Source organism: Polypterus senegalus, chromosome 8, assembly GCF_016835505.1.
Source record: "Polypterus senegalus isolate Bchr_013 chromosome 8, ASM1683550v1, whole genome shotgun sequence".
Classification (NCBI taxonomy): domain Eukaryota; kingdom Metazoa; phylum Chordata; class Cladistia; order Polypteriformes; family Polypteridae; genus Polypterus; species Polypterus senegalus.
The window spans coordinates 25,540,605-25,562,304 of record NC_053161.1 but is presented as its reverse complement, the minus strand read 5'-3'; the positions used below and the strand labels follow the sequence as shown (position 1 = coordinate 25,562,304).

General features: G+C 36.1%; 1 protein-coding gene across 3 annotated transcripts in view; it reads right to left on the bottom strand.

The window, feature by feature from the left end:
- nell2b (neural EGFL like 2b) overlaps nucleotides 1-21,700 on the bottom strand; it is a 405,950-nt gene that overhangs the window by 38,454 nt on the left and 345,796 nt on the right. The window lies entirely within an intron of this gene.

The window sequence follows — 21,700 nt, the reverse complement described above, 5'->3', positions numbered from 1 at the left end:
TCTGGCCAATTTATAGAAAGAAAGCATTAGAAATAAGAGTAACCGGAGTAAGCTGACATAAACATGAAGGTAACATGCAAACTCCTAGGGAATTAAGCTTGAATCTGAATGCAGAATGTTAGCGCCAGATATTGTCAAATGTGTCTGGGACTTTAGAGTAGATGTGAGTTGCTCATCTTCTATAAACAGTACTGGTCATTAAAATTAAACTAAGATACATTATACATATTAGTACAGGCTCATTGACATAGTGCCATTTCTAAGAAAATTTTAAAGTAAGGTTTATTTCACATGTATGACAAGCCAAATTTATCATTTACAGATATCTTTAAAACAGATATCTCTGAATATTTAAAGATATCGCAAAATCATTTGAAGACAGCTATAAAGCTATTTAAGCTGCAAATCATTTAAAGAGAATCTTTAAATGCATCTATAATTAAGATATCTTTAATGCACTTCAAGATATCTTTAAATGATTTGCAGATGTCTTTAAATCTGTATTTCTTTATTAAAGATATCTTTAAACGAAGTACAGATATTTTGACTTCCTCTTTATTTAAAAATCATATTCATTATTCAAAAATAATACAGCTTCCTGTGAATGACTTCTGTTATTCGTTCTTTCACAGAAGATTACAGAATTACAAACATATATTGTATTTCTATATTCCAATGGTGCAGGCTCACAGTCACACATCAGAAGTAATCCTCTGAATTAATTTAATACTAATTTTGTATACAGTGGTGTGAAAAACTATTTGCCCCCTTCCTGATTTCTTATTCTTTTGCATGTTTGTCACACAAAATGTTTCTGATCATCAAACACATTTAACCATTAGTCAAATATAACACAAGTAAACACAAAATGCAGTTTTTAAATGATGGTTTTTATTATTTAGGGAGAAAAAATCCAAACCTACATGGCCCTGTGTGAAAAGTAATTGCCCCCTGAACCTAATAACTGGTTGGGCCACCCTTAGCAGCAATAACTGCAATCAAGCGTTTGCGATAACTTGCAATGAGTCTTTTACAGCGCTCTGGAGGAATTTTGGCCCACTCATCTTTGCAGAATTGTTGTAATTCAGCTTTATTTGAGGGTTTTCTAGCATGAACCGCCTTTTTAAGGTCATGCCATAGCATCTCAATTGAATTCAGGTCAGGACTTTGACTAGGCCACTCCAAAGTCTTCATTTTGTTTTTCTTCAGCCATTCAGAAGTGGATTTGCTGGTGTGTTTTGGGTCATTGTCCTGTTGCAACACCCAAGATCGCTTCAGCTTGAGTTGACGAACAGATGGCCGGACATTCTCCTTCAGGATTTTTGGTAGACAGTAGAATTCATGGTTCCATCTATCACAGCAAGCCTTCCAGGTCCTGAAGCAGCAAAACAACCCCAGACCATCACACTACCACCACCATATTTTACTGTTGGTATGATGTTCTTTTTCTGAAATGCTGTGTTCCTTTTACGCCAGACGTAACGGGACATTTGCCTTCCAAAAAGTTCAACTTTTGTCTCATCAGTCCACAAGTTATTTTCCCAAAAGTCTTGGCAATCATTGAGATGTTTCTTAGCAAAATTAAGACGAGCCCTAATGTTCTTTTTGCTTAACAGTGGTTTTCGTCTTGGAAATCTGCCATGCAGGCCGTTTTTGCCCAGTCTCTTTCTTATGGTGGAGTCGTGAACACTGACCTTAATTGAGGCAAGTGAGGCCTGCAGTTCTTTAGACGTTGTCCTGGGGTCTTTTGTGTCCTCTCGGATGAGTCTTCTCTGCGCTCTTGGGGTAATTTTGGTCGGCCGGCCACTCCTGGGAAGGTTCACCACTGTTCCATGTTTTTACCATTTGTGGATAATGGCTCTCACTGTGTTTCGCTGGAGTCCCAAAGCTTTAGAAATGGCTTTATAACCTTTACCAGACTGATATATCTCAATTACTTCTGTTCTCATTTGTTCCTGAATTTCTTTGGATCTTGGTATGATGTCTAGCTTTTGAGGTGCTTTTGGTCTACTTCTCTGTGTCAGGCAGCTCCTATTGAAGTGATTTCTTGATTGAAACAGGTGTGGCAGTAATCAGGCCTGGGGGTGGCTACGGAAATTGAACTCAGGTGTGATACACCACAGTTAGGTTATTTCTTAACAAGGGGGCAATTACTTTTTCACACAGGGCCATGTAGGTTTGGATTTGTTTTCTCCCTAAATAATAAAAACCATCATTTAAAAACTGCATTTTGTGTTTACTTGTGTTATACTTGACTAATGGTTAAATGTGTGTGATGATCAGAAACATTTTGTGTGACAAACATGCAAAAGAATAAGAAATCAGGAAGGGGGCAAATAGTTTTTCACACCACTGTAAATAAAGATACACTATATAATTTAAAATTATCTGTAAATCATTTTAAGATATCTTTAATTTCATTTCATAAACACATTTCTACATGATTTAAAAATTGTAATTACATTTAGAGATATCTTAAAATGAATCTTTAAATATTTTATATATTACATATACATATTCTAGAAGGTGCAAACAATAAAAAGCACAAATACTGCATAAAGTGCAATGTAATAATTACAACACAAAGGCTTGGTAGCTTAAGAGAAGAGGAAAAGAAAAAGCATAATATCATTTGAATCTAGAAGATAATTCAACCTTCAGGTTTTATACGAAGATAATGCCCTACAATGGACTGTTTAAGAACTGTCTATTAAGACACACATCAAAATCTTACCTAAAATATAAGTATAAAATTACAATATGTAATCTTCTGCTGGTGGAGTGATTTATTTAATGAACTTCTCTTGAGAAGCACATAGTGCACAGTATTCCAAATCTAAATTTGTGCAGGTAATTTTAAGAACTAGGCTGAAATATATGACCATTCACTGCCATTCTATTAAACATACTGTAATACTATGTTTCTCTTATTATAGGACACTGCCAGACATTGTCCCATCCCACATTATACAAATACTGTATGTAATCCACAAAATACCCTTAGAAACATGTTGTAAAACTGTAAAACCTGTAATTATTGTAAATTAAAAAATGTGTCAAATAATATAGGAAATGCCCATTTTTTCCTTCATTGAGGTGTGTGTGTTTATTCATGTCACTCAACAGAGAGCAAGTCAATGTGATTGTTACAGTGAATGGGTAAAATGCATGGATACCACAGAAGGAAATAACAGAAACAAAAGAGCGACAGGGAGCATGGCTTGTTCCACAAAAAGGCAAGTAGAAGCAGAAAACTGATCTTGCGAAGATGAATGGACAAATGTTAATTCTTCCTGCAGGTAGTTCAAAACCAGTTTGTCTCATGTGTTCTGAAACCATGGCTTTAGTAAAATCAGCAATGCAAAGTGCCATTATAAGAGAAAAAATGGATTGTTTTGCACACACATACCCATGGCAGTCTAAAGTGAGGGCACGTAAAGTAACAGAACTGACAGCACTCTCTGACAGATCCAACAGACTCCTCTTACATTAATTTACAGCCCAGGAGCGTGCAAATGAATGTTCAATTCAAATAGCAAGGATTTTGGGAGAACATAAAAAAAAATCCTGATGGGACAACTGTAATGGAGTGCATGATTGTTTTCTTTAACTTAAAATGTGAATGTGAGAGGTCTACTTTTATTTTTTTTATTAAATATAATTTTTGTTTTATATGTCATGTTAAAGATCGTTATTTGTATTCCATACAAATACAAGGCCAATTAAACTCAAAGGGTTCACATGTTTAAAGTCTGTCAGGGATGCCAGGGGGAATGACCCGGCCGGGACGCCTTGAGGGACCGGAAGAGGGTCAATGCCCACCCTGGATCACGTGGGGGCTGCCTTCCTGGTTGCTTTGGGGACCACGGGTAGAGGGCTTGGAAGCCCAACCCTGTAGGGACCCGTGGTCACCGCCGGGAGGCACGCCAATGCCTTGGGGATCCCGGACCTCAGCACTTCCGCCACACCAGGAAGTGCTGGGGGGAAGAAGAAAAGGGACACCCGGAGAGCTTCCGGGAGAACAGCCGGCATTCCTGCCACACTGGGACGTGTCCAGGGAGGAATGCCGGGACACACCTGGAGCTCATTTGGGATAATATAAAAGGGGCCGTCTCCCTTCATTCGAGGGTGGAGTCGGGTGGAAGCAGGACGAGGCAGGAGAAGAGAGAGAGGAGGCGGCCCAAAGGAGAAGGCATTGTGTGTTGGCCAGGACTTTGGGGTTTGTGTGCACTTGTGTACATTGTATATAATTGTAAATAAACGTGTGGTGGTGGAAAACAACATGTCTGCCTGTCTGTGTCCGGGCCATGTTCACAAGTCATTGAACATTTAAAATAAATATTGTTGAAATGCTGTGGCAATTATACCTTGTTTATTTTTTTTAAAGACATTCAATGACTACATATATCAGGATCTGAAACATAGCAGAAATATGAGTTTCAGACCTTTGATAGGAGAAAATTTTGTTGGTTGGATCTCTTTAAATTTTAATTCAATACACTTGCTCTAGTACCTCAGTATTTAACTTGCTAGTCTGCCAGGTAGCTTACAGTGCTGAATGCACTATATAATGACAAAATCCTATGAAACAGAAGTATAATGACTATCCCCACCCATTATTCCAGTGTACAGTATCGTCACTAATTTATGCACAGAATGCAACATAACCATCCAAGTTTTTAAGTGAGATAGCACATACGGAAATAATTTTTTTAGCGTGCCAGGAGCAAAGGTGTAGGTAGATCATTGTTTTCCATCCTTTTTCCTGAGTTGGCACACTTTTTGTAACCCAAAAACTCCCAAGGCACAACACAATTCTGCCAACCAAAAAAGCATTAATTCTTTTAGACGTGTTAAACTGTCTGAAGAGGCAGGACAGAGTGCAGCAAAAAAAGCAGCTTGGAGATTACCTTTCACAGATACAGCACTTAGAGAGCACTTTGAACGCATTTACTACCTAATTCCTCCCTTTGCCCACTCATACAGGTGGTCACCTCTCTGCCTCACTCCACTGATCAGGAGTCAGATGCAACTCGTATGCACATTGGCCCTCGGCTCTGTGAGAGTCGCTGGTGAACATGCACACAGGCAGATGGACACCCAACACATCTCCTGGCTGTTAAAGTTTTCTCTAAGTGCTCTGTCTGCGAAAAGGTGATCACAGAGCTGCTTTTATGTCGTCTTCTTCAGGTAGTTACGTCCTCCTTGGACAGGTCTCGACCACCTGAGGAGCGTGTCTCTCTCAGGTCAGGACCTAGGGGCACTACACTATTATTTCCATGGTGCACCAGTTGAAAAACACTTGTGCAGAGTATAATCTTCAATCGTTAACAGTGATGAAAAATTTAGGATAGTATTTGTGGAGTTTTAACACAAGTTTTAAAGTATGCCCATTTAATAGATTTGTATTATATTAAGTTAAATCAGTCTTTAGCAGTGCATTCAAAGTCAACAGTTATTTAAATTTTTACTTTGACATGTCTGTGTCTTATATGCTATGCCACTATGAGAATTAATACATTGGCCTCAGTTTCTTATTGCCTTCTTAACAACTTGCCTTTGAAGAAGATATTCAAATTCAGGTTGTAATTGCTCAAGTAGTATTTTTTTAAAAGTTCAGGTTTAAGATCAGTATTATGTTTCAGCTTCCATTCATTCATTATCCAAACTACAGGGTTGCAGGGGTCTACTGGAGCCAATCCCAGCCAACGCAGGGCGCAAGACAGGAAACAAACCCCAGGCATAGCGCCAGCCCACCGCAGAAAGTTTCAGCTATGCCATTAATTTTTATTTAATTCATTTATATTGATTCTACATTAACTTTGTGATTCAGCGTGTATTTTATTCATGATTTATGTATTACTTTTGTAATTACATGTTTTAATGTTAGATGCAATTAATCATGACTAATTACATACATTTATGCGATTAATTAGTTAATTTATTTTAATTGGTTCCAAGCCCTAATATATATACCCCAGCTGCAGTGGATGCAAATGCAAGGGACGCATTGGTTACAGAGTATATTATTAATAATTTTGAACTATTACATCGATTGCTAAAAAAGTTTGACTTTTTCTTCACATTAAAATATATCTTTGCTTTTCTTTTGATTTTCTGAACTTTTTGCACTTTCTGAGCTTTTTCCATTAGTGGGACAGAGGAGCCAATGTACCATTTCCAACAGAATTGGGTGTAAGGCATGAACAATTGTGTCAAAATACCAAGTTATATAACCTTTTGTATTATTAAAGCAAATGCCATTATGCCAAAATGTGAGATGTTTTCTTGCTTACTGCATATTTTAGACTCAGCCCTGGTTTAAAAAATATTCTTCAAGGAAAACCGCTGTTTTAACAGATAATAAGATGCTCAACAGTCAGCAGCAGCATGTCTATGTGTTTCTCCTTGAAGTATATGAAATTGCAGATAAAAAATCAGCTCTAGTTGTTTGCATCATTTTTAGGATCCTCTGATAGCAAGAATACTGACTTTTTGTGGCTTACATTTCCAAGATACTTCGTGCATGGCATATAGCCATGTCTGTATACTGTAATATAAAATATTAAAGAGTAAAAATGGATTGAAGGCACTAATATTCTGTGAGCCTGAATTTCCCTGTTACTGCTTTGTTGTGAAATATCAAATGAAAAATAATCACATTAAATATGCTATCTACAAAAACCTTAGTGTGATTATTTTAAAGCACTCTAAATCTGATGCTGTCCATAAAGAGGAAGAATGTAACCTAGTGACTGCTACAGGAAAATCTTACATCTGTTAAAAAATAAAGTAGAGCAGCAGAATGGATCATTTCATATTATATTGTATAGATTAGATGGAAACTTTAACTATTATGTTCTACATTTTGATTTTCGAGGTCTGATTACATTTTGCTGCACTGTAATTCAGACTGAAATCCTTTTCAGGCACTTTAGAATAATTTTAAGTCTTTATGTCCTTGTTCTTTTTAAAATTCAGTTATAACTGATCTTTAAAGGACTATTTAGTTTGTAACAAATATACAACATACAAGGATAAAGCTGGAATTGGAGCATCCACCTGAATGAAGTGACAGCAGACATTTTTCACCAGTATGTTCACCACACATTAGCTGTTAGGTAGTGAAAGGGTGAGAGAGAGAGAAAGATAGCCAGTTAGAGACAGGAGATTATTAGGAGTCCAGAGTGACTAAGCTGTGATGGACAGTTTATGACCACAGAGAATCAGGACCTCAATTTGATGTCTCTTCCGAAGGACAGCACAGTGTCCCTGTTACTGCACTGGAGTATTGGGGTTCATGTTCAAACCACAGGGAAAGCGCCCCATACTGGCTTTGCCAACACCTCTTCCAGCTGCAACCCATGCTTTTCCTGGTTGGTCTCCCATCTAAGTACTAGCCAGGCCTGAACATGCTTAGCTTCAGGTGGATTACCTTTTCTTAAGTTGTAAATAATTGTGCATTTCAGTAGAGTCTAAGTTCAGCCTGAAACCTCTAGGTAACTATAGGGTGGTCCAGATCTAATTATGCAATTTTCATTATGCTATAACTTATTAAGTTTATTACATACAAAATCACCCAAAAAATCCCAGACCATCAAGAAGTGTGCAAACTGATGACATGAAGAATCATCTTCGCGCCGAACTGGAATCGTCCCCGCAAAAATCAAAGTCATCCAGATCTGCATAATTAGATCTGGACCACCCTGTACACTGGGCTCCCTTGGTATCTTGACATGAATAAAAGAACATTTGATTTACTCAGGGCTTCAACTCATTATTTAATAAACAGAATACCCCTGACAGGTGCCATAACAGGAAGTTATAAAGCCACAGAGAATGGTAAGCATAAATGCAGACATCTTGACTTTCCTTAGACACCTGGGGAGCCAAGATGTGTTGTGCTCACTTCAGATTTTGTGCGATGGTCACTTCCGCTGAACCTCCTTATTGCATTTCAGGTAATGGGGATGGAATGTCTGCTTCCTGATACTCCCTGCTTTCTAAGATCAGCCTTTTTATTTTGTGCCATGAGATCTGTCCACTAAGAAATCTAAAATAAAGCTGCAAAATGTGGCACCCAGTGGCAGGTCTAGGAGCTTGGTGATCATCACTGATGGAATTAAATTCTGAGCTGTAGTCTCTGAACAGCAATTTGGCACAGCAGTTTTTATTATCTCCATGTTCCAGGATGATATGACGTATAAGGAATATAATGCATCTTTTGTGGACCTAACATGACAGCAGGCAAACTGGAGGTGGCTGAGATTCCCAAGAATATACAGCCAGCACCAGTTACTCAAAACATTTCATTACCAGTGCAACTGGTTTCTAGACTTAAGATAATCCATGTTGTTTTTTTTGTTGATGCTCTTTCTTTAATTGCATTTTAAACATGGTCAAAAGGTGACCAGAGGCTTACCACTGCAGTCCTTAGTACAGAGACCTCTATAACATTAACTAAGCATGCAAACAGAATTCCAGTAACATGACAAAATGGACTATCACCCAATATGCAGCAAACAATGCCTTAGGTTAAAGCTCAAGTCCAAGACATTACAGAGTCAGAGTGAAGACTTTTCCTCTGGAGTCCTTGTTCACTTAAAAAAATCTCTTAATAGAAAAGGTTTTTAATATGTCAAAAAGTAACCTCTTACTGAATGATTCGAAAGCAATAAAACCAAAACAGAACTACAGTTTTCAAACACTATTTAAAGTGGTTAATGGAGGCACTGATGAAAAACACCTTGTCCTAACGCTGTGCATACCCTGTCAAGGCCCTGCATTAGTCCTGCACTATGGTGCTGACCAGGTCCTCCTTCACAACAAGTAGACCACAGGTAAAGATATGATTGTAATATGTATTGTATTGTATTGACCCCCTTCTTTTTGACACCCACTGCACACCCAATCTACCTGGAAAGGGGTCTCTCTTTGAACTGCCTTTCCCAAGGTTTCTTCCATTTTATCCCTTATGGGGTTTTTTGGGAGTTTTTCCTTGTCTTCTTACAGATTCAAGGCTGGGGGGCTGTCAGGGGCAGGGCCTGTTAAAGCCCACTGCGGCACTCCTTGTGTGATTTTGGGCTATACAAAAATAAACTGTATTGTATTGTATTATAAAGGGTTACAGCCATTTCTTTCATAAAAATGTACCGTATGGCTGAAAGCTTTCTCATGCCTCAAAATGCTATGACTTGCATATCTCACTGAGCTTGCTCTGCATAAAGAAATCAAATTTATGAAAAGACTAAACTGTGAGCTCCTGAGAAGCTTATTAAAAAGAAAGGTTTGCTCTACTGCCAGTTAACAAACCATTAACAAATTAACAAAGTGTCAAGATGCACATTATGAGATGAGACTGATAACAAGGATTTTTCTCATATTAGAAACAGACAGCTTGCTTAATTATTTGAAAAAGAATCAAAGTGAAAGTCAGCTGACTAACTGTTGCTATTTGTGTTCTCATGTTGTATGTACTAACCAAACCGCCCAGCGTTGACCAGGTGAAATGGTTTAAAGGTGGAAAAGTAAAAAGTAGTTACAAATTATATATTGGAAAGCTCAATTTCACCTTGAACGTGTTGCATTTAGCACATAACCAAAGTTAGAACTGGAAAACTGCTTTGTAGAGAACACTCTTGTTTTTTTGTTCCAGTGACATGGAGATGTTTTTCAGTGCCAAAATCTGAGCATCCAGCATAAAGTTTCCCATATGAAAAACATGTGAACTCCAGGTTCAAATCAACCATGTTAAGTGACTGACTCTGTTGTTTACTCACAGACATGGCAAAACTAACTATGGGAGGTAACATCTCATGCTTAAAACTGAATGGAAGATCGGATGGAATGACTGGAAATTTTGGAATAAACTAATCTTCTCCTATGACTGTTCCACTGGGTACTGATGCTTCAATAACGTATGGATTAAATTTTTTGACAATCAGTGTGATTTATTTGCAAGGGTATAGTTCAAGAGAGGGATATATATGTTACCATTAATGTATGAATTAAGGCATTGAGTAGAAGAACCAAGGAAATCTATAGAATTCCGAAAACGGAATGTCAAAGTATGAAAAGATTAAAATTTCAAACACTTTCTAGGCATTCTATGCAATACCAAAAGGCAAACCTGCAAGTCATTCTGTATAATGCCTAGGTATTATATACAATGCCTAGGGAAAGTACTGTATATAGTATATTAAAGTAACAGAGATTTCATGCTTTGCCTAAAAATGTCACAGATTCTACAGAATACCTAGGCCTTCTATACAATACCTGCTTTTCACACATTGCTGGTAACATAGACATGTTGAAGTCATTATATATAGCATGGGATATTTTAAAGACAGTCATTAAGAAGTGGCAGGAATATGGCACCACTAGACCATTGCAAATATCAGGATGCCCCTCCTTGTCAAAGCAAGGAGAAAGCTTATCATGGTCATCCTCATAGAAGCTGCACGGAATCAAAAGTAGTAACTGGTCGTTTCCTGCTTATTGCAGTAATTTCCTATATGCCCAGAATGGCAAAGCAGAAGCCATTTCTCACAAAAACGCAACATTAAAGCCTGTGTGCCTTCTGGAGGAATAAACATGTAATCTTCCAAAACTACAGTTTAAACACCCAGTGTATGTTTAGCACAAAGCAAACACAGCTTATTACCTAAAGAACACGCTGTGTTAAATTGAGCATGGTTGTCATAGTTCAGCCAGGGTTTTAAGCCTGTCTCAAATGTGGTTTGTTATAATTTAATCTTTTTGTTGCTTTTTCCAAATATTAGTTTGCAAATAATATTGAGGTTATTTTTGTTTTATCTTTATGTTGAATGTTTTGGGGAACATTTTGTTTATTAACTATTTTGTATTTATGAATGTTTGCTTTTTAGTGACTTTTATATTGAGCCCAGAGGGGTGGGTTCACCTAATACTGGCATGGAACCTGCTACCCTCTGCCACAAAGGTAAAGATAAAGAAGAAAGCCACCATCAACAACAATCCAATGTACACAGTTAACTCAACCTCAACATCTGTATTGAAATTAAAAGAGCTGTATAGATATATACAACATATATAGTTTATTATTTTAACTAACAAATTAGTATTATCTCACCTCTTAAAACTAATGAGGCTTCCAGTTATTTTTAACAGGAGCTGTCTAATTGCATTAACATGTGTACAATTTAAAATACAGCATGCAAAATTGGCTACAAATGTTAAAAAAACTAAACAAGCACACTTTTTTCCAAATATTTTGTTGATTAGGAAAAGTGAATTTTAAGAGGTCTGTTTTATGACTGACATGGCAAGATTGGCTTTAAACTGTGATGATCAGTAATTGATTTATTGATGTTGCATTGCATACATATAATCTTAATTACTCAATAATTTTGACAATGACTGATATAGTTTCATTGAAATTAAAAGCAACCCAATTAGGATTATTCTGTTAAAAAACAGCTTTTGAAAAAGATATTTGACCTGTACTGTCTGAACTGTTGAAAACAGCTCATGTTGTTTTGACAGATGATTTAATTACATGACTATACATTTTACACTCATTACTGGAAAAAAGATGACAGCACATCCTAGAGGTGATATGCACTACCGTAGGTCAGCACTCTCATCTCTCTTAATGTTTTTTAGGGTTTCGGTTCAGGTGGCAGCATGAAAGTCAGGGTTAGATGAACTGATAAAGGGGCATGTGACAATCCTGCTACTACTACCGGCACACGACTAGGCTTTGATTTGATTTCTCATTTGAAAAAAATGAATGAGGTCATCACTACTCATAAAATTCTAAGTATATGAGTAGTATTGAAAAACAGAACATCCCAAAGGATGTTCAAAGGATGTAAAATCATCCTGCAAGTAGACCACTAACTTTTGAAACAATGGGACGACTTAAGGAAATTCACTGAAGCACTAAAATAAGATCACCAATACCATTGAAATGCATATGCACAACATAACTTTGCAAGCAGATTAGAATACCAAGAATATACTAGTAGATTATTGATACGTTCTTGCTGGGTTCTGCCCATGGCTCTGTTTGCTCAAATTCCTTTTCCTTTATGTTCCTTTATTTGTTGTTTTTTTTTTCCATTTTCACCTTAGAATAGAACCATCAATTAGACAGATGCTCTGCTGTTTGTGAAAGCCACCTGATGTGGTCTATTGTGGTCCACTGCATCCACTTAACAGGATCATCTCCAGACAGAGGAGTAGCTTCAGTGACAGACTGCTGTCACTGTCCTGCTCCACTGACAGACTGAGGAGATCGTTCCTCCCCCACACTATGCGACTCTTCAATTCCACCCGGGGGAGTAAATGCGAACATTAATTTTATTTTAATTCTTTTCATTTTTATTACTATTTAATTTAATATTGTTTCTTTGTATCAGTATACTGCTGCTGGATTATGTGAATTTCCCCTTGGGATTAATAAAGTATCTATTTATCTATCTATCTATTTAGGGTCTATGTTTGATCTTGGTTCTTTTCTGGGGCAATGAGGACCTTTACGATTATGGCTCCCCTCCTCTTGCAAGGTGCAGGTTTTCCATCGAGCATCTTTAGCTTAGACTTTTGGGCTTTGATCTTTGGCACACATTGGTTTATTTATGTTTTTTCCTCTAGTTTGGAAGACCTATTTTTTGCTTCCTGGTTTAGATCTTAGTTGAAAATATTGTATTTGTACTGTACAATTAAAGATTTAAGTATTTCTGGCTTTTTCTGGCAAATCATTCTTTCAGTTCTTAGGTTATTGATTTTTGGAACTTTCTATTCAGCTTTGCAGTTATGTTATTTCTAAAGACTTCTAACTTTCCCTGATGTTTTTTAATTGTACAGTTTTGTTATATATTGCATTGATACAGAATATGTTATCTAGTTAATTTAACATAATTGCAAAATAAGTACTGCTATTTAATTATATTATTGGTAGTCATGTGTTCTGGGAGAGTTTTTATATGGTTTTGGCCTTCCCTGTAGGGAAGATCATAACAATTATAAGACAAAGTTGGAGAATCCAAATCTATGCATCAGGGAAATCAATATAAGGCTTTTAATTCGAGACTGAAGACCAGAAATGTATTTTATCCTCAAATGACCATTTACAGAATGCCATTTATTGGTATAAATATGTCTCTCATCAGGAAACTAGTTTGTCCTTAATAACAGCTGATCAAATCTCAAAATACACAGATGCTAAAGGATTTATGAATATTCCAAATATTTTAAATAACATTTAATTACAGTTGCTTTAGGCTAAAAGGCAATGATGACAGAAGCTTAGCCCTTGATTAAAAAGCTTGGATGAAATTGTGCTTCAAGGGTTTTAAAATGATTAAATAGCACCATAAATAGGACGAGGCATTTCTCACTGATATCGACATTGCACAGAATTAAAATGTTCATAATGAAAATTGGATTATAAAGAGAATGACCTTTCCCTTCCCGTACATAATATAAAATTTAAACACAACTATGGCTTCTAAGTCGTTAGAATGTGTAAAAGGATTGCCCTTCAACATGAATTTGTCATGTTAGCCAGAATTTTGATTCTTTATATTATTATTTTTTTTTGTGAACAGTATGAATCACAAAAAAGGGCAACTTCAAAAGCCAATATGTTCATTTAGCACTGGTGTCAGCAAATCACATATGGCTTACCCAATTACATCATTTAGGTTTTAGATCTAGAAAGTGTAAAGGCATCACATAGAGTAAGGAAATGAGTGCATTTTTTTTTAAATTTCAGTTTAATTTTTTTGCCTTATATGTTTAAACTAAGCAAAAAACCTGAAATAGTCTAGAAGGTGAATAAGGTTCAGCTCACTTTTTGTGAAACTGGTTTTACCTGCATTTGGTTTCTTATGCCCCACTTTCTTTTTCAAAAACACTATGAATTGTTACCAAGTTTCTTGCATTCTTTGACTGCTGAGTGATTTTGCTCTCTCTTGGTTTCTTCTCCAGTCCTGGCAATGACTCTTGCTGCTAGGCAACAAGTTCTTGGCACTTTCCCATGAGGTCTGTTTAGTTAATTAACAAAGGTTTTAAATAAACTTGTTTCACCCACTCATTGCTTATTTATTACGTTCTCTTAGATTTTTTGTATGTATTTCTTTGTTTTAGATGTTTTATCATTCTTGAAACTTGATTACTGACATAGTGATTCCCTTTTCTTTTCAGTCTTAGGTTTTCTGCTTGCTTGAGCATTGCCTTTTGCTCTGTTCCAATCATACTTTCACCTTTCTTAAATGGCATTCTGCACCATTTCATATTCACTTATACAATATAATTGAAAGTTTTTAAATCTTCTCTTGCCCCAAATAGTCACCTGCATCCATAAAACAACCTAAATGTCAGCCAGTGATTGGCTCTAGGCATTGCAAAAGATATGATAATCTGGTAAGGAAGAGGGTAAGATTGCAGCAGCATTATTGAACCGTGCATTAAAGTCTAGATCTCTATGAAGCAGGGCAGTTTAAAGGCACAGTTTCAGGCCGCTTTTTATTTCCAACTTTAATACGAAGGTGTACAAAATGAAATGGCTGAGAATGTTACTTGCATACTGTAAGTGGTATGTTTGAGGACTTCCGATCTTTGTTAAAGTTAGCCATCACATTTCCCTTTGTTTTGTTTTCATTAGTTTTCTTATTAATTGTAGGTCTTTGCTATCTGGATCACTAATCAACATTGTTAAGGGAATTAAGGACAGTTTAATCTATCCAAAATGAAGGCTATAACCTAACTTTAGCCTAGATCACGTGTAGCCTAGAGTGCGATATTGAAACATCTCAGGATGTCATTTGCCTTTAATTGATAAGTCCTATGAGAAATCAGACACAGAAATTGAATTGTAAAGAGAGGCCCTGTGAGGAGAACTTACACTTTAGTTAAAATTAAGTGTCATTAAAAGAGAGAGGCTTGCAGCTACAGCTTACATAGAGGACTTGTAAACCAAAGCAAAACACAGTGAGCAATACCTGCTTTTCTTACAGCAGATTTATCAAACGTAGGGACTTGGTGAGCACTACACGATTGAGGTGTGCCCTGATAAGTAAAATAAAATGGTGTTTACTTCCTTTTCCATGAGTAGCAATATGATGAATTCTGAAGTGTACAATGAAAGAGGATAAGAGATGTAAAGAAGAAAAGAGTAATTTCTTTGTTTATCTAACTTAAATCTTTTTGTTAACTATTTTGTCATATCAAATGCTTGAAAAATATCTTCCAAAAGCTAAATTATATTCATTACGTTTGACTGTGAATTGACCTTGAATTAAAAAGTGATTTACTCTTTTGGACTGATTTAAGAATTGGGTTTTTCAAATATTATAATGAATCCTTTTTAACACAATTCCCCAATGTAGAATTTAATGAAGCAGCACTAATGTAAGATTTTCTCCAGGTAAATTTTTTTTTAGCACATTCTATTGTTAGATATGCTGCTGAACAGATCATATGGCCTCACATTTACAATGATCTAAATAAAGTTGTTTTGGTCATTAGCTTTCTTTTACAATGCATACATATGTTTTAACAGAACATTATAAACAGAGTAATAAATCATTTACTATTACATCAGTTCATTTGGATTACCTGTATTGCATATAGGCATAATGACATCTGTAAACTTTCACTTCTCTGACAGTTCTCTGATGCAGAGTTAAATGTATTTGTCTGTTGGAACAGTTTTATTGTAATATCAGCCTGGTGTACACAAGACAAATCCAGTGTAGTTACTGTTTAGGTGCCCACCATTAATGGGCACTCCTATGCTGTAGTTTTTAGGAAACAGAAGTGTAGATGATTAAAATTAGTATGCTACTCTTACTCAAATTCATCTCACAATTGTAAAATTATCTCCAGCCCTTAACAGTTGTAAGCAGCTGTCTAATAACTGCTATTGAGGGAGTGTACGTGCATTATTATACTGCAAGCTCCCTATATATATATATATATATATATATATATATATATATTGTGGCTTGTGCCTCCTCCAGACCGCGAGGGTGTCCGCCCTGGTTGTGTTGGGGGCCTCAGGTAAAGCCCAGCCCTGTAGAGTCCCATGGCCACCGCCAGGCGGCGCCCCGGTGCCTGAATATCCCTAGAGCCAAGCACTTCTGCCACACCAGGGCGTGTCTATGGAGGAGTGCCGGGAAGCAGCTGGAGCCCATGCGGGCTCCTACTTAAGGGGTCGCCTCACTTCAGTCGGAGGCGGAAGTCGGGTGGAAGAGAGACGGAGCTGGAGAGAGAGGACTGGAGGTGGCCAGGAAGGCACAAAGACTGTGAGGCCTGGACATTGGGGGAGCGGTGCAAGAGGCACTGGGGTTTGTGGTGCACGTAGTATTAACTTGAAAATAGTGTAAATAAACAGTGTGTGGTGGAACTTACGATGTTCATCTGTGTGTCCGGGTCTGTGTCCACTATATATATTATATCAAAAAATCTTGGACCAGGACAACACTATTCAGAGAGAGGAGATGTGACTTTCTCTTAGAGACACTCACGTCCCGCAAGACAAAGGGTAGACAACAAAGTAGAACGTCGTAAAGAATTCAAAAACGTTGGTGCGATATACATGCAGAGCACGTTAGATATAATGGAAGTATGAAAATTAGAAAGTCTCCAAAAAATGATGGTAAAGATTTCATTAGCGCAAACAAGTGGAAATTATAACTTAGTGAAATAATGGTACAGCGAAAAGAGATTGAATATATTGTTCAGATTTAAACCAAGACTTTTAGATCGTCTAATTTGTGTTGCCATCAAGGAAAAGTAGTGTTTCTTCCCAATGAAGAGGCGTATCCATGAGAATTAAAAGATTGGTTGTTTGGTGAAGGTGAAATCCACATACGCTGTCACACTTGGGTCACCGTTTAAGAGGGGGTTTCAGAGGAGCAACTGCATCTCCTTGGGGTGCATTCAGCCCTCCTCTTCACAATGTGAGCGTAGTACAGGCAGGAGGTAGGGGGGTCTGGGTTGGCGAGCGAAGCCCCCTAGTATATATATATATAAAAGTTGGATGTGCTACAGTTTCCTCCCAAACATGCAGGTGAGGTGCTTTGCCAATACTAAATTGGCCCTAGTGTGGGGTGTGGGTGAGTTCTCCGTGCGATAGACTGGCACCATGTCCATGGTTTGTTACTGCTTTTTGCCCTATGCATTCTGGCATAAGCTCTAGCACCCCTCAGCAACCCTGTTCAGGACTAAGCGGGCTAGAAAATGACTGACTGAATATACTGTATCTATCACTACCTACGTTACTTAACACTTTTAACTGGTAATCATTTATTCCTAAAGTGAGTGGCTTTTCTTTATCTTAATGTTCTCCATTCATATTGTTTTATGCATGACTTTGATCTTAATGTATACATTTTTAAGTTCCACTGATTCCATCTAGGGATGCTGAGATTATTATCAAACTGAAAACTTTCATTTTTAATAGCTGCCAAACACATAAAAGGGTAGGTACAGTAGCCTAGGGCAAATGATTTGCTTTTTCTCTGACTGAAAAGGGTGCGCACCTTGCTCCTTACTAGCAACCTACTCTGTTATGGAAAATAATAAAATGGACATGCCTCAGGAGAGCAGAACCTATACATTAATTTCAAATGGATGACAAATAAGTTATTGGAAACTTAGCCGAAGTAAGTTTCCTTTTATTCTTTAAAGATAATGTAATGAACTGAATTGAATTGAAATGAATTCCTTTATTGTCATTGTACACAGTACAATGAGATTCAATGTGCAACTCCTCCACATAAAACAATAATCTTCCCGTAAATGAGAGAAATAGCAGAATAAAACAATACAATATGAAAACATAGGTACAATGTACATATACTTATAGTGCAAAGTGTTCTACCAGGAGCACTTATTGGACTGACTGAGCTCTTGGGATGAAACTGTCTCTGATCCTTGAGGTCTGTGAATGAAAAGCTCTGTAGTGTTTGCTGGATAGGTTCAAAATAAGTTCAAATAGACTATGGCATGGATGAGTGGAATCCATGAGGATGCTGGTGGCTTTCCTGAGGAAGCATGTGCTATAGATGTCCTGCAGACATTCTTAAAAAAACAGCCATTGCTGTGCCTTCTTTAGCAGTGCCGTGGTGTTAGCTGTCCATGAAAGGAACCTAAAGCTTGATATACACTCCACCCTGTCTCCATTGATGAATACTGAAGCATGATCCTCATCATGTGATCTTCAAAATGTTGCACTATTTAATATGCATTGAATAATTTTGCATTCTTTATAATTAAACAATTTAGTGCACATCTTTAATAATAATTTTTAAAATCTAATATTATATAATACTTTCTAAAAATACATTCTTCAGTCAGAAAATATTTTATTATACAGCTCTATCATTAGAACAGTCTTAATGACAATAAAACATTTAGAAAATAGAAAGGAAATTACCTGACTGCAATTCAACAATGCATACCACTAGCTATAGTGTTATGTGATCTTGGGAGTTAATGTAAAATAATTAGAACTAGAAACTTTTAAATAACTTTAATTAAAGATAATGCATTTTATAACAGCAATAATTGAAATGTATAAAAATATGCTATACATTTTTATTGACGACTTCTTCTAAGAAGTTTAATATGGTAAGGATACAACCGTTTTACAGATACTTTACCTATATTAAAACTAATGCAAAATATAAAGAATATTTAAGCTTATATTTACATAAACATGTTAGAAAATGTATGTTTTACTACTATCCATATTCTGCCTTTCTTAAAAGTTGATAATGTGAAAGTCATTTAGTCAGCATAAATAATAAATAAGGTGTACATAAAGAATGTGTGAATACAGCCAAAAATACACTGACAACACATGACACACAATAGAAAACCATGATGGGTAATAATGAAAAATAATGGTTAATATTTAACGTTGCTGACATTGGGGCAATAAGAAAAAGAGGTTTAGCAGTACAAATCAAATATATTCAAATAAATCACAAAACAATAAAAGCAGAATCATGTTCATAAATGTGAAAGAACAAACAGAAGACAATCTGTACCTTATATGTAAAATATCAAATGGATGAGAGTGCCATATTACAGTGATAATTATAAAGCTGGGTGAATGTAACTAATAAGCAGAACTATGCACAAATAATGTGGAATCCCCTCAGTGCAATTGGATAAATACTGAAAGTGAGAAGATTGAAAAAAACTTACATATTGCAAGCCAACTAATTGCCTGAAACATCTGTCTAGTACAAGGGTCAACACTTTCACTAAATAGAGTGATGTTTTACATACAGAAATCGGCTATTTACAAATGACGACTCTTAATGTGTCATTCTCAACATTTTCTAATTTGTTCCCATCCAAATACACAGTCATCTCTTCTTGAAATTAATCCATCACATTCAAACATTCCACCCACACCCACCTATGACCTGCATATGTGAGGCAATGTAGAATTTCTATATTTATGTTTGACATGTCTTTTACACAAACACTTACCATGCAGGATTTGCATGAAGTTTTGCAAAAGCAGGTGACAATCTTGAAAGCAAAAGAAGGTACTGTACATAACTGCATGTGAGGATAAGTGAAGAGTGTTTTGTAGTGGTGGAATAAAAGAAAATCAGTTAGAAGGAGGTATCAGAAATGTATTATTTGTTAAAATAATGCTATGAAAGGAAAAGGTTATAAATGGCACATTTAATCTGGTTCTCCTTCAAAGCAACTAAAGCTCTATTCATGAAAATTTGTATGATAAAAATTCATATACTGTATAATATTCTAATCAATATAGAAAAAAATTCCACTGCAATTAAAACTGATTGATGTGTTTAATATATACAGCAATTTCCATTTTATTTGTCATGTATCCCAAAGGAAATTGTTACCTGAAATTCTAACAATTCAATATTTCAGTCTGTTTAAACCTGACCATGTTGCAGCCTAGAGACCACAATTCTTGGGCTGAAAATGGATTTGCATTGCCCTTTTTGACCTCCCATAGAATGACATTTCTTTGTCATCAGGAAAACTGCCTGTCATATAGTCAAGACTGACAAGTGATGGAACAATTTCTTATTATGCAGCCAGCCCTTCTGGAACAAATGGCAAGTCCAACAATCAAAGGTGATAATTCAGCAGAGCTAATTAACCATGATGAATAGAGCTCATGCCTCAGTAGTCAAAAGCCTAACAACCACCAGCACCGGCTATAATATATAAATGAGGCTTGGCTTATTAATAATGGAAGAAAAAAGTAATTTGGTGCTATATTTTTCTTAATTAATACAGAATAATGGAAAATATTTATATAAACCACTAAATATATTAATAGTGCAATAAGAAAAATTATTTATTTGTATATAATATGTAAATTAGGCATTACTTTGAAAAGAAAAACAAACAAATTGACTATTTCTCAAGCGTCTCTTTTGGAGGCCTTACTTATTAAGACAAATATTTCCATAAAGAGTAACGTGTGTACCTAATTACACAGTTTATATTTTATTTCAGTTTTATTCAGACAACATATTTCATGGAAAGATACATTGTAGCAGATACATACATGTAGTTTTATAAATTAAAAACAAAAACAACCAAAAATATTAGGCACACAAATAGAAGAAACAGATATCCCCTATGCAAGAATGTAAATATTTAATGTTAATCCTTTTTGCATTTTATTACTCATAGCATGTGAGTAATATTAATATTATGGAAATATACTTTGAAAATGTGCAGATGAAACTTATATGGGTGAAAACCGACCAAAAATGGCCATATGAGAATAATCCAAACTAAAAGTTGCATCATTATTTCAGATATATATCCTAAATTAAATAGGATAATGTGACATAATGTGATATAAAGAGCGTAAAGATCAGCCAGAGCATGTGTGATTAAAATGAATGAGAAATGACCAATTAAAAATGACAGAAGACCTGCTAGGCAGACCAAAATTTATTAGCAAAGAATTTGCCTCTTTATATAAGAAGTCACACCTCTGATTTAACATAATTAAGCATGAACACTTTCTTCAGATTGTAAATCTATAATCTTCATTAGTTATAAATGACATGTTTCTGGGCAGATGTCACTATGGTACACTGGTTGACACAGCTAACTCATGGCTAAGTGAGGGGTTCTCGTTAAATCCTGGTAACTGTCTCTGTTAAGTCATCTGCCTTCATGTCTGCCGGGGTTTTCCCCAAAACTCCAGTTTTGTCCTGCATCCCTAAGATATACATGTTAGGATGATTGGTAGTTCTAAAATGGTCCAGTGTGCATAGGTGGGAATGACTGTGGCCCAATTATGGATTAGTGTTCCATCCAGGGTCATTTCCTTTTTCAGACTGTCAAGGCATCCGTGATTAAATTGATTCAGAAAATGCATTGAGGGTTGTTTGTAGCGTTCTGTTCAAATACCTGAAAGGATTGCACTATTACCAATTGATATATACCGGTATGTATATGTTGTAGAGTCAACTATAGTCAAAGTGTATAGCTCTTTATAAAAAGTTACTGTATTTATCAAGTAGTAAGACAGTACTTTTTATTTTTTTAGATAACTTGAATCCTTAGGAAAAAATCTTATTCTGATAATATACAGTACTGTAAATAACTCTATAAAGTACAGTATTTTTCTCATTGCAGAAGCCAACTAGAATCTTTTTTCAGAAAATGCAATTACAATCACACTGTGCAT